Here is a 17,152-nt window from a genome sequence, read left to right on the forward strand (position 1 = left end):
GGGGTCAAAAAATGGTGCAAAGCTTGCTTTGCACCATTTTTTAACGCCTGAGTCAGGGCAGGCATTAGGGGACCTGTGGGCCTATTTCCATGGTGGAACACCATGGAAGAAGCACACAGGTGCCCTCCGCAGGCTCTAGGAATGCCCCCACCAGAGGGACAGCGTAGGTATAGGTAAGTACAGGTAAGTATTTATATATTGATTTTTAAGTGCCATTGGGGGGCCCTGAAATGGGCTCCCCTACATGGCACTGGGTGCAATGGCCATGTCCAGGGACCCTGGTCTCCTGTGCTGGCCATTGGGGTGGTGGGCTTGACTCCTGTCTTTTCTAAGCAGGAGTCATGTGGTATGGATAGTTTTACATCAGAAAATGACTCTAGGCAGGTTAGAGTCATTTTTTTTACTCTAACCTGCCTAACGTCATTTTTTGGTGCAAAGCCCCCTTCTTCCATACCGCCAGCCCCACCCGACTAACGTCATTTTTTTTTAATGCTAGCCTAACTTTTCCATAAATATGGTGCCCGGCTGGTGCACAGCAATGGTGCAAGCCGGTGCTAAACTTTTTGGTGCATAACTCCGTTAGTGCAGTTTTACATCAAAAAGTATAAATCAGGGCCTTGTAACGCTAATTATCGCATCCCAAAGTAGCCAACTCCTAATTCTACTTCATAGCAGTTCTGAAAAGGGTAATGTGGACGAATTCCGTAACAGGAAGATTCATTTTATTCACAAGCCACTCAGGATTAAATTGAGACATCTGTACTCACTCACTACTAGTCTTAAGAACTGTCAGTTGTAAGTAACATACGTTGGCTGCACATGAGCTGCAAAGAAAGGCAAAATAGGCCCCTTGTGTAAATATATCTTCATACTTTATGGATTTATAAACAAACAGTTTTGAAATCTAGAACCATATTAATATCATTCGCCAGGAAGGATTCTTCACAACCTTGATGCGATTTTAAGGTCGTTTAAAGACAAACACTTCCATTTAAATACTAAAACGTCCCTACAAAATCTGAATTTGTCTTTCTCTGGTGCCATGTTTACAGTACATTCTATACTATAGCCGTGAAGACTTCAGATACCCTTTGCCCGTAGACAAAACCACTTCTCATTAAACATCCCAGGATGGATAACCTGTCAGTTATGTAGCTGAATCTAATGATAGCAGTTTACTCTGGGCCAATATATCGCACACAGAAATGAATTCAGCTCATATTTTGATGACTGCACCGGCTCTAATTTAAAATATCAAGAAAAACAAAATGTAGTTATGACTAGAAAACTGGGAGACGCCATCTCAAATGACCTTATTTATGCCTATCACTTCTAACTGTTAATTATCTGACCACCGTAATTACATCAACATTTTAGGCCAATGTTTTGCAATGAAATGGAAAGCTTATTGAAAATCTCAATCCAATAGGTTTTGATGGACCTTTATTGTACCTAGGTGAATTGTTTTGTTGTGTATGGCGCCCCCCATCTGCAAAGACGCTGGAGTGGAAACTGAAAGCTGTAGTCCATTGGTATAAGGCAAGAAAGTGTTGCAGTTTTCCACTACTCTCTCCTGATTTCCCTACTCCAGAAACCGCAGTCCCACTACCTCTCCTGGTTTTCGTGTCCCTATTTTCTCCACCTACCTTAAGCTTTAGGGCTACCAGACAACCAAACAAGAGAGCAGTACCTGTAAGGGAGCAGATACATGACTCTGTGGCCCATGGGTACTTTGCTGATCCTGCGTCCCTGCCTTACAAAAGAGCGGGGAGCAGCAGGAACCCATATGTCTAGAGGCTCCTCCTTGGTCTTCTGAAATTAATTCATAGAAAAGGGCGAGCTCATATTACCAGTCACGTAGCAAAGGTGCTAAGTGCCCTACTGCACGGGAGGACCCCCACACCCACCGTTGATTAGGTAGCAAAGTATAACAATATTTAAAGTGCAGTGGAACCCTTTACTCCTCTGGGCGCTGGTGCTGGGGATGTTTCCACATAATTGATGGCAATGACACCAGCTCATAATCTACTCATAATATGGTATGATGTGATGAGAGACGTATCAGAGCTAGACAGAGGGCAGGGAGGAAGGGTGTCCTCAGAGACATAATGCAACCCTGTGCAGCCCCTTTGGTGCAATGGGCCCATGGACCTTGAGGCCCCCTTCAAACATTAAATGGGGCCCCTTTCAGCCCACGGCTAATGCATCGCTGTGAGATTTTGCAGATTCAGGGGCCTCTATTCTCATTCTACGGGGGGGAGGCATTACTGTTTGTTATGCCACTGAGCGCCATCACCTTATACTAGAACAAGGAGCATCAGGAGGATATTCACCAGTAGCTCAGCCATTACTGAGGCACTGTGTGCTCATTCAGCACTGATGTATGTTGTTCTGTAACGAATCCTGGGAGCAGGATACATTCCTAAAACAATAGCTCATCATTTACTTGTGAATTAGGTGGGATGAGAGCAGTGACAGAGTTAAACACTTGTCAGGGGTGCAGCCTGCCTCTCAAATTGCAGTGGAGGAGGATCTTTTCGTGCCTATCTTAGTAGAACACACTTGCAATACTTCTTTATGCAAGAGAAAATACTGCAGTTAAATGAGTCTATCGAGTGCTGCTGATTCGATTTGTAGAAGTATTTTGTAAACGGGTATATCCTGTCTCCTGAGAAATGGTGCTTAAATCGTAAATCTCTGAAAACGTTAATTGAAAGTGAAACTCTAACGCACACTCTACAGAAGTTTCGAAAACCTGTGAAGGTTCAATCCATGTCACCAGTTTAATATGATTGCAAATGCGCCATTTTTTACTACATTTCTAAAAAAATAATTTGATAAACATCAATTCGACTATGCAAATTTTGCAAATTAGGCCAATTCCCCTTCCTAATGTGCTCACCAATGTGGCATTATCAAATGTGGTGTGCCCCACCTCACGTATGCCTGGGCTACTCCTGACTGTTGGAAATTACAATTTTTTGGTGGTATTCACCCATTGTCTCCCGTTTCTTAAGAGAGCACATTTTTGTTGGCCATAAGACCCTACACTCTTCCTTCTAGCTAACCAGTGGCACAGTGTGTGTTCTTTCCCTTTTAAAACATAGCAAAGTTGGCATACCCCTAATTGGCACATTTAATTTACTTATAAATCCCTAGCATATGGTACTACATGTACCTAGGGGTTGTAAATTAAATGCTACTAGTGGACTGCAGCACCAATTGTGTCACCTACTAAAGTACTAAAGTAGTACTGTAAAACATGTTTCCAGGCCAGCCCTTGCAGACTGACACCCTCATTATGACATTGGTCGTCTTTTCAAAAGACCGATGTGACGGCCACCAACAGACCACCGTGGGGTCAGCAATCTGCCTGCCGGATTATGACACACAAACACAAAACTGCCAGAAAGCACACAAAACAACAATCCTGCCAGACCTAACAGAGGTAAAAAACAGTCGGTTCCACCACCCTCCCCACCACGCCTGCAACACACCGCCCTCCAAATAATGACCCACAAATCACCACAGGGGTCACTCAACGGCAGTCACCCATTGGCTGTGCGGACCGCCGCGGTCAATTTTGCCACTCCAAACCAACAGAAGCCAACATTGGCCAGATTGAAAAACCACACCTGACACATATACACACACCGTACACACCCACCAACAGCTCTACAAAACACCCCCCCACACAACCCACAATTCTTTGCAAACTTGGAAATACTGCAACACGTTGCCAGCCCACATATTCCTAGAACTGCTCACACAAACCACAGCCGCCTATACACCCTCTACGCATCACACACACCACACACCATACCTCAACACCTAACCCCCTCTGCACAACACACACACTACATAATAGAAATGCCCCCACAAATGAACCCCCGTTTCACTGATGAGTTGTGGGTCATGGTAGAAGAAATCGTTAGAGTAGAGCCACAGTTGTTTGGGGCAGAGGTCCAGCAGATATCCATTGCGAGGAAGATGGAACTATGGCGGAAGATTGTGGACAAGGTGAACTCTGTGGGAACCTATCCATGCACAATGGACAACATAGGAAAGAGGTGGAATGACCTACAGGGGAAGGTGAATGCAGTGGCCTCCAGGCACCATATTGCCATAATGAAGACTAGCGGTGGGCCCCTACCTCTCCCCCCCCAGTTGACAGCATGGGAGGAGAAAGTCTTGGCAATCCAACATCCAGAAGGCGTCACTGGAATCACTGGAAGGCTGGACACTGGTAAGTCACCATTACCATCCCACCACGACCAATACCTGCATTGAATGTCCCCGCTCACCCTGACTCCCTGCACCCCACTCCATCCCAAACAGAGAACAACCCCCATAACCACCCTCAACTCTTAACCCCTGCATGCCCTACCCACTTCAAGCACACCCCTCCAAGCTCTGCATGCACACACAACAGTAATGCATGGGTAGCATGTAGTACTACCAAATCCCACAATCCATCACCAAACACTAACCAAAGGTAGAAGGACAACACCCATCCCATTGGAAAGCCAGAAATGCTGAATATGTAATTGACAATGAATTTAAAAAATCTCATACATATCAACAGGTACCCCAGCCAATGTCAGTGGGCAGCATGTGCCACGGCAACCCAGTCCTCCACCATAATAAGGCTCCAGTGATGACAGCAACTCTGGATGTCTGGATCTGGACGATCTCTCTGGCCTACCTGGGAACCACTGGTCAGTCAGACACCACAGCCAACACCCAGTCCACCACAGGCCCCCACAGCGGGCTCCAATACCACAGCAGACACCCATCGTCCCCAAACCTCTGTTGCCAGGACACGACAATCAACACTGTGCCTACCTGTAAAGGGCCATGAGTCGACACCACACAGGCAAGACGAAGAAGGTCTTAATGTCAGTGGGAGTGCCTTGCACACAGTTCAGGGGACACAGGCTTAGGGGGCCAGGGCCAGTGGGAGCATAACCGTGTGCCAAGGGGTGGGCCAACCCAGGGAACAGACTGCCCAGGAGGCACTCTCACATGTCCTGGGAGCATACCAGAAATGCCAGGACAGGATGGGCCATGTAATTACCATCTCGCAGGAGAACCAGAGGCTGCAGGGGGAATACCACCAGGAGGTCATGCAGCAGTTGCAGGCTTTAAATTCAAACATGGCCTCCAGAGTGCTGAGGGATTTGGCTACCATCATGGTTGAGTACACAACACATCAGTGGGCCCCTTCCACTAGCCAGTTTACTGACTAGCCCCCCACATCTGATGTAGCTAGTGGACAGGAAGATCTGCCACAGGACTCCCAGACCACCAGTACCTCTCCCTCTGCAGCAGAAGAACCACCCCACAAATGTTCCCTGCGACCCAGACAGACACTAGAGACTGTAGCCAAGACCCAAACCACTGCCAGGAAGTGAGCCTCACCAACATGTCTCCCGTGTGTGCCACTGAGACACCTTGTTTACTTTGGACTGCCATTGCACCTTTTCCTATGGCCCCATGGATACTGGACCTGTGCTACAAACCAACTGGGACACTGTACTGAAGATTTTGTCCACCATCACACCACTGTATTGCACTATCCCTTCATTTTTGTCACTTCAATAAACACACCTAAACACAATTGAAGGTGGTGTCCTTTAATTACAACAATATGTAATGCCTTGACCTTTATTATCCTGTGCAAATGTTATGTAAAGTGTGAATCCATGCATGACCAGTGTGAGAGCATGCCACAAGTCACCATCCACCAAACTGTGTGAAAGCAGTCTGTGAACATGAGTTCACAGTAGTGACCACACCAAGATCTGCAAAAAGGGAAACCATGAGTGAAATCCAATTGAGAAATAAAGATAGTAGAGAACCATGAGCACCTGTAACATAACAGCCTACATTTAGCTGGTCAGTTCTACTCAGAAATTTGTACAGCAATTGACTCCAAACACCATAAATGAGGAGAAATAACTCATTTCAGGGCCTCACACAAGATACCGCAGTATTTGCTATGCCATTTTGTCAGTATGCCAATAACGCCTAGTCTGGGCCCACACTGTCAGGTACATTGAAGTCACAGAGCGGTTATGTATGCACATTGTAAGTCACATGACATTCCTAGCAACATATGATAAGTACTGTATGGAATGAGTTTGCAGTGGGCATGTATTTGAAAAAGCTAAACTATTGACACTTTGGATGGACTGAATAAGCTTGTTCACTATCACCATATCACTGGCACGTCTGACTATAGATGGAACAGTGTCAGGTCACATAATGTATACATTTGTGCTTGGCACAGCACAGGAGCCACACAGCACTTAATTATAATGGAGTCTTACTATTACAGTCTTACCTGAGTGTCATTGGAAGTACTGCTGTATCAGAAGAATCCTGTTGTCCACATACTCCTCCTCCCCATCCTCATCACTGTCTTCAGTGTCCTCTGCTGCCACAGGTGCATTGTCTCCTGCAGGAATGGCACATGGTGTCTGAGGGTCCAACTGTGCAGCATGCAGCAGGCCACCACTATCTGGCATACCTTCCCAGGGACATAGAGGAAGGGTCCACCAGAAATATGGAGGCACCTGAACCTGGCTTTCAGTAGGCCAAAAGTCCTTTCAATTCCTCTTATGGCCTGACCATGTATTTCATTGTAACGATACTCTTGCCCTGTCCTCAGATTCCTCACTGGTGTCAACAGCCAGGATAGTTTTGGGTAGCCGGAGTCACCTGAAAGTAGTGAAAGACACACATTACTCATGTACAATAACACAGAGGACAACTCCAGGTGGCATGGTGGCATGCACTGACATACATTGTGTGAAACCTCAAGCTCACCTATGAGCCAGCCACACTCTCTCTCTATAGTTGTGCCATCACCTATGGGACACTGCTATTCCTCAATACATAGGCATCATGCACAGGTCCTGGAAACCTGGCAGTAACGTGGGAAATGTACTGATCAGCAAGGCACACCGTCTGCACATTAATTGAATGGTAACTCTTCCTATTTCTGTAGACCTGCTCTTTTGTCCTGGGAGGGACCAAGGCAATATGGGTACCGTCAATGGCCCCAATCACATGTGGTATGTGTCCCATGGTGTAGAATGCAGCCTTCACAGTGGGCAAATCATCACTGTGGGGGAATGAGATATAGCTGCTCATGCGTTTCAGCAAGGCAGCCAAAACTCTTCTCAGCACATTTGAAAACATTGGCGGTGACATACCTGCAGCCAAACCCACAGTCATCTGGAAAGAACCACTGGCCAGGAAGTGGAGCACTGACAGTAACTGTACTGCTGGGGGTATTGCTGTAGTGCTACGAATAGCAGGAATTAGATCTGGCTCCAATTGTTGACACAGTTCAGTAATTGTGGCCCTGTCCATACGATAGGTGAGTATAATGTGGAGTTCCTCCAGTGTAGCCAAGTGAAGTAGGGGTCTGTACACGGGTGCTTGTCTCCACCTCCTCCTCTGCAGTGGTTGGAATTTAAGTAAACCAAACATCAGAAGTAAGTAACAACAGGAAGGATGGACATACAATATCACAGTACACAGAGCAGTCACATCCAATTCACACAATGACTGTAAGTTGCACTGGTGTCCTCTACATGCAAACGGACTTCCTCAAAAACACATACTTTTCATTTGCCATTGTGTCTCACAGATGTAGTCGGAGTCGTGTGTCGTATTTTTAGTTGCATCCCACTTAACATGTTCTGGCAAGCACTCATCTGCAAGCAGTGCACTGGTATGTGATCTGATTTGAGTGCCAGAGTCTACAACCAAGCCAAAGTATGTAGCTGACTGCCATTGCCTTGCTGTCTACCATGGCTACCTATGACGCACAGGAAATTGACCGCCGTAAGTACCAGTATCAGGAAATGGCAACTGCCTGTCCTGCATGCAGTGACAGGTGGAAGTGACCTCACTCCACTGGCGTTTGGCGCCATGGTGGAGGGCGGACTGCACTGCAGTGCAACTCCTTATTGGTTAACATTGCAGTCTATGGAGCACAGGTGCCAATGATGATCACCGCCGGCGGTGACGGTGCTCACCGGCGCAGACGTTATCACCATTTTCTGTATCCCACTTCCCTTGATTCCTGACTGTCACCACATTAACACCTCCACTGCGTGTGCTGCTGTGTCCTGTATCTGGAACCCACAATGGCCTCTGCTACAGGGGATATGGCCCCAGCCTTCACATCTGAGGAACTGGAGAAGCTTGTGGATGGGGTCCTACCCTTGCATGGACAGTTGCATGGGCCTCCCGATCAACAGGTGAGCACCTTTTGGGTACTTTGGATGTGACATGGCTGTGTCACATGTGATGTATGTGTGCGCTGGCAGTATGTCATTTGGGGAGTGTATTTTTGCTGCATGCAATGTGTACGCAGAGATACGAGTAATGTGTAAGGTTATGTGGGATCTATGCAGTATGCAAGCCATTGCTGTAATAAAATGTAGTGTGGAGTTCATGGTGACTTTCTGTCTGTGTTCCCTATGCAGGTCAGCGCCCATCAGAAGGAAGGGTTATGGTGTGCCATCGCCAAGGACGTGCGGACCCTAGGGGTACATGTCCGGCAGAGCACCCACTGCAGAAAGTGGTGGGAGGACATGCAATGCTGGGCCCAGAAGACCGCAGAGGCTAAGCTGGGAACATCCTCCCAATGAGGGAAGGGTGCCCGTCGGACCCTGACCCCCCAATGGCCCGCATACTGACGGTGGCCACCCCGGAGTTGGATGGGCGCTTGAAGGCAGCACAGCAGCCACAAGGCGGTGAGTACACACAGTGTGGAATTCTTTCCTGATGCATGCCATGGTGTTTGGGTGCAAGGATATAGTCAGTGTGTTGTCCAGTATGCCTGTTTAGCTAATCTTGTAGAGTTCTGCTTAGCAATGGTGAGTGGTATGTACATTTGGTATTGAAAAGTAGCTGGCATACCATGGCAGACATGCCTTAGTGAGTCCCAGTAGGTGTGCAGATGGTAGTGTCTGAGTTCATTTCTGCTATTGTTCCCAGGCAATGGTTTGTTATTGTGGTTCATACTGCACAGTGTTAGTCCCAGTGAGTCATTGTAATGTGTATGCCATATGTTGTTATTGCTGTAATTGACCCTGTGCTCCCTTTCTTTCTCCCTCACCCTCCCTCCTTTTCTTATCCTGTCCTTGTGTGCATTAGCATCATCTGGCAAACGAGCTGCGGAACCAGAGAGTGGAGGAGCTGCAGCCCATGGGACCCAGGAGGCAGTGTCGACCGGTGCTGAGGGGACCAATGGGTTGGAGGGCGAGGAGAGCACCATGGGGGAGACATGAGCTACAACAGCAGACTCTGATTCCTTCTCTGATAGAAGCTCCCTGGTGGTGGCGGACCCCTCTGGGACCACCCCAGCTACATAATCTTCCCCACCCCCTGTACCATCACCGCCCTCTCAGTAGTCCCCCACCGAGTTGCTGGTGCCCGCTCACCCTGGAGGGTGGGCATCTCCTTCGCAGCAGGCACCTTAGCCCCTTCCCCAGTCAGCCCTGATGCTCTCACTGAGGAGGCTATTGACCTCCTGAGATCCATCTCCAGGCACCACAGATCACACCACAAGCACACACACAGCCAACACCCAGGTGCACACACAACAACAGCCACTGCCTCCACTGTCTCCCCCTCCTCCACCTCCCTCAAAGTCACATCAACACTTGCAAGCACTGCATCTTCAGTCCCAGAGCCTGCCACCTGTTCAGCCTTTCCCACAGCCACCACAACAGCAGACACATAGACTAACACCCCTTTCACCACAAAAGCGCAGTCACTACCACCACCATCACAACCACATGCAGCACACACACCTCATTTGCAGACACCACCAAAGCACACATGCACATGACCTGTTTGTCCTCTCCCACCCTGTCTTCCCCCTGCTAAAACACATAAATGCTCCCACTCAGACACTCAACAGCCATCCACCTCACACATGCACCTGCAACCCAGTTTGGCACACCTACTCCTCCTATAACCACTCCTACTACCTCCACTCCCACACTCTCCCACTGTACCAAAAAAACATTTCCTTGCCCGGCTTGACTTCTCCCCTCCTCCTCCCCCACCCTATGTTGTCCATAAAAGGAAGGTCCCGCTCCCCCAGACCAGTACCTCCAGCTCCCAGTCCTCTCATGGCCCCCCTGGTGTTGCAGGTGTCCCTCCTGCGCAGAGAAAGCTCACACAAGGGGCACAAGACAGCCACTCTGACCCCCACTCCAAGCCCACTTCTCTGCCTCCTAAACAGAAAAGCAAAGGCCCGCCCCATCCCAAACCCAAATCCAAGGACCCCCTTCCCAAGAAACAACTTGCCCCCACCACCCCCTGAGGGCTGTCAGGAGTCAAGTTGGGCCTATTTTGTTGCCCTGTCGGATGCCATGAACAATTGGACCTGCCAATTGCCCTTTATCTATATAGTTTACTTTGTTATGTGTGGTCGCTATTCCCACCAAAAGATAGTTGTTGGACCAAAGGTATTTCTCCTGGCTTTCTTTACTTCTGGCTTATGTTGCTGTTGGATTTATCAGCAGATTATTCCCCGTGTGTGGTCTGTGTGTATGGTGTGTGTGGTGCATGTGGGAGTGTTTCTCTCCCCTCCTCCCTTGTGTGCTAGGTGGCTGTACTCAATGTCATCGTCTTCATCGGCGTTGATGCTCTTGGACTTCCATTGCGTGATACAGCATCGGCAGGGCTTCCAGTTCAGTTCCATGGTGGCTGCGGACTATTCTGTGTCCCTGGTGGTGAGTGTCTCCTTTTATATTCGTTGTTTCTGCCAGGCTTTTCATGGTGGTAGTTCTGCCCCGGAAATCCTGGCGGTCTGCTGTGTCATAATATGGTGGGCAGTGAATGGTGTTCCGCCAGCCGGAAGATGGCAACCGCCATGGTCGGTGGCCAGACTGCACTGGTGGTTCAGGCGGTTCATTGGCTGTGTATGGGAGGACTCACCGCCATGGTCATAATTTGGTGGTCTTCACGGCCAGCCTGGCGGCAGTACTACCGCCATCACCCGCGTGGCGGTCAGGTGACCATCAATGTCATAATGAGGGCCTGTGCGTGCAGTTTTAAACTGCCATTTTGACCTGGTAAAATAAACCTTTTGCCAGGCCTAATCCTTCCTTTTGAGTATTTATAGGCCAGCCCATAGGGCAGGGTGTGTGGTATTTAAAAGGTAGGCCGTGTATTTTTAATATTTTACATGTCCTGGTAGTGGAATCCCCACCCCTCCCCCAAAGTAATTTTTTATTGCAGTAAGTATGGCTCTCTCATAAGAAAGCATTGGATTACATTTACATCATAACAATTCCCAATGCTATTTTCAGTTTGTGAGCAGCTAAAAAGCTGAATGATGGATTCAATGTAATAGTAATTTAATATCCAACTTAATGAAAAATTTGGATTTTTTTATTACTATTTAAAAATGACACTTTTAGAACATTGGTTTTTCCTGCCTAGGCCAAATGCACCTTTCTGCCAGACTCCAGTGTCACAGGATTGTTAAATGGCTCCCTTCAGGTGAGATGTGGTTTGCTTAAAGACAGTGGACAGTGTCACCTTACTGTTAAAGTGCTTCTCTGTTGGGAGATGTGGTTTGCTTCCAGACAGTGGACAAAATGCTTGGGCATGGACAGGTGTTTCACTCCCTCAGCAAGATGGCCTGGTGGCTGTGCTAAGCCACTTCCTGATGCCCCTTTCTCAGCCTCTTCCTGAGGGTGCTTATCACTGACAGATGTAGCTCCCCCCTAGACCTGCCTTTCTTTGTCTTCATAGTCAGTGTGGCTCCAACCTCAGTGGGAGGGGGAAGCTGCCCTAGAACTGATTTGGAGTGACCATAACGGAGCAACACCTCTGGGTGGGTGCAGGGAGCTCTGGCCAGGGGAAGAAGGGTTCTACCATTTTGAATTAAGGGTAAAGAAGGGTACTGTGGGATAATTTATAGTAAACACAACACGGAACTGCTGCAAAAGTGGGTAGGGTCACCCCTGGGAACTTTAAAACATTGACTAGGAAGTGGCCAGGAGTTTTCCCCACCCACAGGCTCGCATTGGGCATAAATGTGGCAACCCTACTGCACTCTTCAGAATACTCCCGGATCTGAAAAGAATTAGAACAAGGACTGCTCTGATTTCTGAAGACCCTGAGGAGATAGCGAACCTGCTTACCTTGAACCCAGGACCCTAGGCAGAACTCCAAGGGCCAGCTGGCTGACCTGCTGTTTTACCTACAGGGGCCCAACAAGCCACCAGAGAGTAAAGCACAGGTTTATTTGGTGGAGTTTGTGGTTCATTCTGACAATGGTTGTGATTATTATTTAAGGTGAGTTCTCAACCGCTCAGTTAATACTCTAATTTTTCTATACTGCCTCAAAGACCACCAATACGTTTTACATGGTTCTCTTTACTGTTGGGAAGCGAGCTACTCATTTGAAAGCAGGGCACTCTTATTAACTTAATACATGCAGCCTTGTTAGAAAGAACAAAAGTCTCAGTGAAACTGCCCAACCCCTTCAAGCTATGGTACAAGCAGCAGACAATTCCACAGAGAAACATGTTAATTTCAAGTAGCACAAGCAATTTCAAAATCAAATAAGCAATATTTTCATATTATCACACCATTTAGAAAAATTGAGAAATATTTAACAATATGCCAAAATTATTATGACTGGACAAGGGCAACCTGAGATATGAATATCAAGACACAAAAGAGCATAGAAAAAGTTACGTTCAATTAAGTCTCAGGGCCTTATTTATGCAGAAGTTGTGTTGCTTTTGCACCATGCAACGGGGTGCCAGTAAAACACAACTACCAAATACAATTATTAAAGCCATGCAAGGCCACCTTGCATGGCCCTGAGTGGCTGGATAAATTAAAAGTAAAGTGATGCGGTGCAAATCGCTGTGTTGTGTTACTCTGCCCCAGACAGGGATTCCATGTGTGATGTGTGGGTATTCCCATGAAATACCAATGAATTCCTAGATTCACACATGTGGTAAACCTAGGAATGTGCAAAAAACGCTATGCCTTTCCAGGTGAGATGTAATGAGGAGAAATATGTTTATTTCTCCTGGTGGTTTTTCCTCTTTTTATGTGTCCAAGCATCATGGAGGCTGGCAATCTGATGGGTCTAAGGCAGCTTTCGTAGAAGAATGGTGAACTATTCCCCATAAATAAGCATTTTATATTATGGGGCACTTTAAGGAGCAATTAAAACCCCACTCACCCCAACTAATTCTCAGCCATGACCAAGGAGTAAAGACTAGGGGGCTGTGCAGCTATGTGGAATTTTCAAATGGTTACCACTAGGGTCCCGATCACAAGCGTTCCATACAATCTGATCACTGTGAAAAAAAACATATTTGAACCAGTATTGGGATTTCATGTAATGCATCTTTTAGTGCAGCTGGAAATGATCAGGCACAATTATTTTTGCACCACCGCAATTTCCTCCAGGTCAATTTCAGCAGCCCAAGCTACTTTAATTCACCAAGGGAAACATGCTAAGCAAATTCTGGGACATACAGAATTGTGTTCAGTAGGATGTACTTACCATAAAGTGATTTGTACTCGTCTACTACAGTTGGAAATGCCAAATACAGTGCAGGACAGTAGCTCTCACATTGTGCCTACTAACCAGATATCAGGCAAGTTCAGGTGAAATATTGTCTCCTGTGGAAGAATCTGAAAAAGAAAATACACACCACTGATTGTGTTCTGCATCGAGGTCGACTTATAGTCAAAATGCAGATTGAAGCAGTCACAATTCAGACCTCTTTGCACCGGTACAGAGAGGTTATCTGTTTTTCTTTTTCACAATTTTGGTCCCTACATTGGTAGACATCATACATCATAGAAAAGTCTGCATGCAGTTTTGCTTTGTAAAGTATGTCTATTTCTACAACCCCACTGAGCTGGCACAAAATATGCATTCTTGGATCGCTGGCATCAATGCAGCTGCTTTCTTCTTCACCTGATGCTTTACAAAAAGTAGCCAAAAAACCATGCAACATTGCAGTGTCTTTGTCATTCCTACCAGTCTGTAGGACATTTTCCTATTGGAAATGTCTATTTACATGGCCACCTGACATGTACAAAATCTCTGCTATTTACCCAGCATCTGGCAAAATAGTACATAATCTATGCTGTTTAGCCAGACACAGACTAAATAGTAGAGATGATGGACAATTTGGCCAATTGCTGGAAGAATAGTGTGAAGGAGGTCTTTATTTAGTCGACCATAAAGAAAAAAGGGACTCCAAGCAATGGTAGTGTGGTACCCATTTTATAATGGGGATGCAATATGTGTGAAGCATTTGAAATGGACAATAGTTTATAAAAAAATTAATTGCATGAATTAAGCTAAGCTGTTTACAGATAAAAAATGTAAAATACATTTTGAATAAAATAATTTTTCATATTTTAATATTTAAAAATGACATGTAGAAATCAAACAGAAGCTCTGGAATATGGCACACAGATATTTAGCCCTTCAGCCAGGGAGTATTTGGCTGTCACTAAAGAATACTCAGTATGATTTCTAAAGCATGTTACATAAATGTTTTATTCACTCATGTAAACACATTGTTTTTGTAATGTTCATTATGCTCAATTTTGGGCTTCTTATGAAAGACCTTGTACTAGCTTTAGGCTTCTTTTCAAATCAGTCAACAAGAGCGGCAAACAGATACAATGAACAGATAGGTGGTATCTGGCCCTAGAGGGAGAAACACACACAGCAGGTAATTGGCTTTTGGGGGCACAGTGCTTGATGCACTTGTAGGAGGTAAAGTGAGTGCGATACTGTAATGAAGCCTTCTTTGGAATTGGAAAGTGAAAGCAGGAGACAGGTAAGTAATGCATCTGGGTAATTTACAGTAGTTCTCTCTGCTGCCTGTGAAGACTATTCACTGAGCAGAGAAGTTTAGGGTATTTATGTTTACTGGTCCCATGTCATGAGTAACCCCTTCAGCTACACCACTAGTTTAGTCACCAGCACAATGCATCTTCGGAATTGCAGTTTTGACTTTTAACAAAGTCCTGTCCTTTTGGGCCCTCATTTCTGTACTTGCCAATGCTGTCTCTGCAAAAGAAATCTGTAAGCTAACAAAAGATAAACAAAAAGAATCTGGCTGACAGGCATGGAGGCTGTACTTGACGAAAGTCGTTGTGGAGGGAGACTGGGGAAGGAAGTAGTAGGAAGAGGATGAAAAGTAGAAAATAAGGGGCAAGTGTTGGACCACTAGGAGGGCTAGAACCACCAAAGCTATTAAAACTAGGACAAGAAGAACCAGTCCCTGGGAGACCTTATCTTCTATGAGAACCAGGGTTACCAATGATAGAGAGGACTATGAACAAACGGACAATGAGAAATAGGATACTGATAAACAGCACTCCAGGCGAGGGTGAGAAGGATCAAGAGGGCCAGGAGGATGTGGAACAGGAAGCTCTGGACCCAGTGGACAATAGCCCAAAGGAACAGAAGGACCAGAGTTTAAAGGAATAGCAGGCTGAGGGCCATAACAACAAGGAAGACTATGAATGTCTGTGCTCACTGACTAGGACCAGAGGGATGAGGACAACCAGGGCCAGGAATAGCAGACCCAAGTAGACAGACCAAAGAGGGGCAGTGACAGGAGTGAAAAATGGTCCAATGGAGAGATGCACCAGACACTGAAGGGCTAAGACCACAGGCATCAGATCAAGGAGAACAAAGGTGCCAGAAGTAAGAGAAAGGACTACGGCTAGTGGTAACGCAGATAGAATGACCAGCAGGTTATAAAGGATGAGGCAGTTTAGGTCCAGCTGGACCACGGTCAGAAGGTCTAGGAGTGTCAGACTCAGGGGGATCCTAAACCAAGGTGACCCACAACACAAGAAGTAGGAGGATCAGTGCCAGAGGGATGAGGAAGACCACACCTTATAGGACCATTACTAGGGGGACCATGATAGAGGAATGTATAATCAGATGAGCAAGAAGATAGAATAGCAAGCCAGCAGGCTAGGAGGACTAGTAGTAGTAGGATGAGGCAGAGGGACTGGGTACTAGGAGAGCTAGGGAAACCAGGTCAGTGGAACTGTCATCAGATGAGCTGATACATGAGGGTCAGACAAAGGAGTAGCAGAAGTAAGGCCAGGCCCAAGTGGACCAAGGTGACCAGGATCAGAAGGTTTAGGAATAGACAAACAAGGTGACTATATAAACTCAGGGAGCAGGACCAGGAGGACTGATGGATGAGAATTAGGGCGAGGAGAAAGGTCCAAGACCGGGAGCTTGTGAAATAGGAGTCCCAGGATCTAAATGACTAGGGGTAGGAATAGGGCCAAGATCGGGGCAACCAGGAAGGGCCATGATGGCCAAAAGCCAGGGTTTAGGATAACAAGCACAATAGGAGAAGGGCAAGGGCAACCAGGACCAAGGAGACCAAGTCTAAGATAGCAGGTGAGTCAGATCCAGAAGAACTAGGTCCAGGAGAACACAAACTATTTGGAACAGGACAAAAAGGATCAGGTACAATGGGTACAGAATCTAGAGAAGGACATGAACTATGAAAAACAACAATAGCATGACCTTGGCCAGGTAGATCCAACCAGGCATACAGGCAGCCTTAGACAGAAGGAAATATTCTAAAAGGACCAGGAAAGAAAGTACTGAGGGGACCAGGAAGATCAGGACAAAAAAGGTCAGCACCTTGAGTACCAGGATCAGGAGGACCAGGGTGAGTAGAAAAAAGAGGATCAGGACTAGGTGAATCAAGAACAGCATGATCATAGCCTGGAGTTCTAGGCCACAGAGCTAAGAGCAGAATGTCCAGGAAGATGAAGAATGGGATGGCCAAGCCCAGGAGTACCAAATAAAGGATGACTATCATAATTTATTGTAGCAGCAAGAAGACAAGCAACAGTAAGGTCAGCGCCAAGACGATCAGGACCAGAGAATATCCAGGTCAATAGAACTTGGATAGGATACACCGAGATCACACCAACAAACAAGGTGGAGGCATTGCCATCATCTCCAAGGAAGCCATCAGATGCACCATCACCAACGACACAAAGGGATTCTTCAAACAGTCAAAGAATTCTCCAGCCCCACTGCCATAGAGAACATCATCCACCCCCCCAAGAACTCTGTGAC

The sequence above is a fragment of the Pleurodeles waltl genome, chromosome 9, assembly GCF_031143425.1.
Source record: "Pleurodeles waltl isolate 20211129_DDA chromosome 9, aPleWal1.hap1.20221129, whole genome shotgun sequence".
NCBI classification, from domain to species: domain Eukaryota; kingdom Metazoa; phylum Chordata; class Amphibia; order Caudata; family Salamandridae; genus Pleurodeles; species Pleurodeles waltl.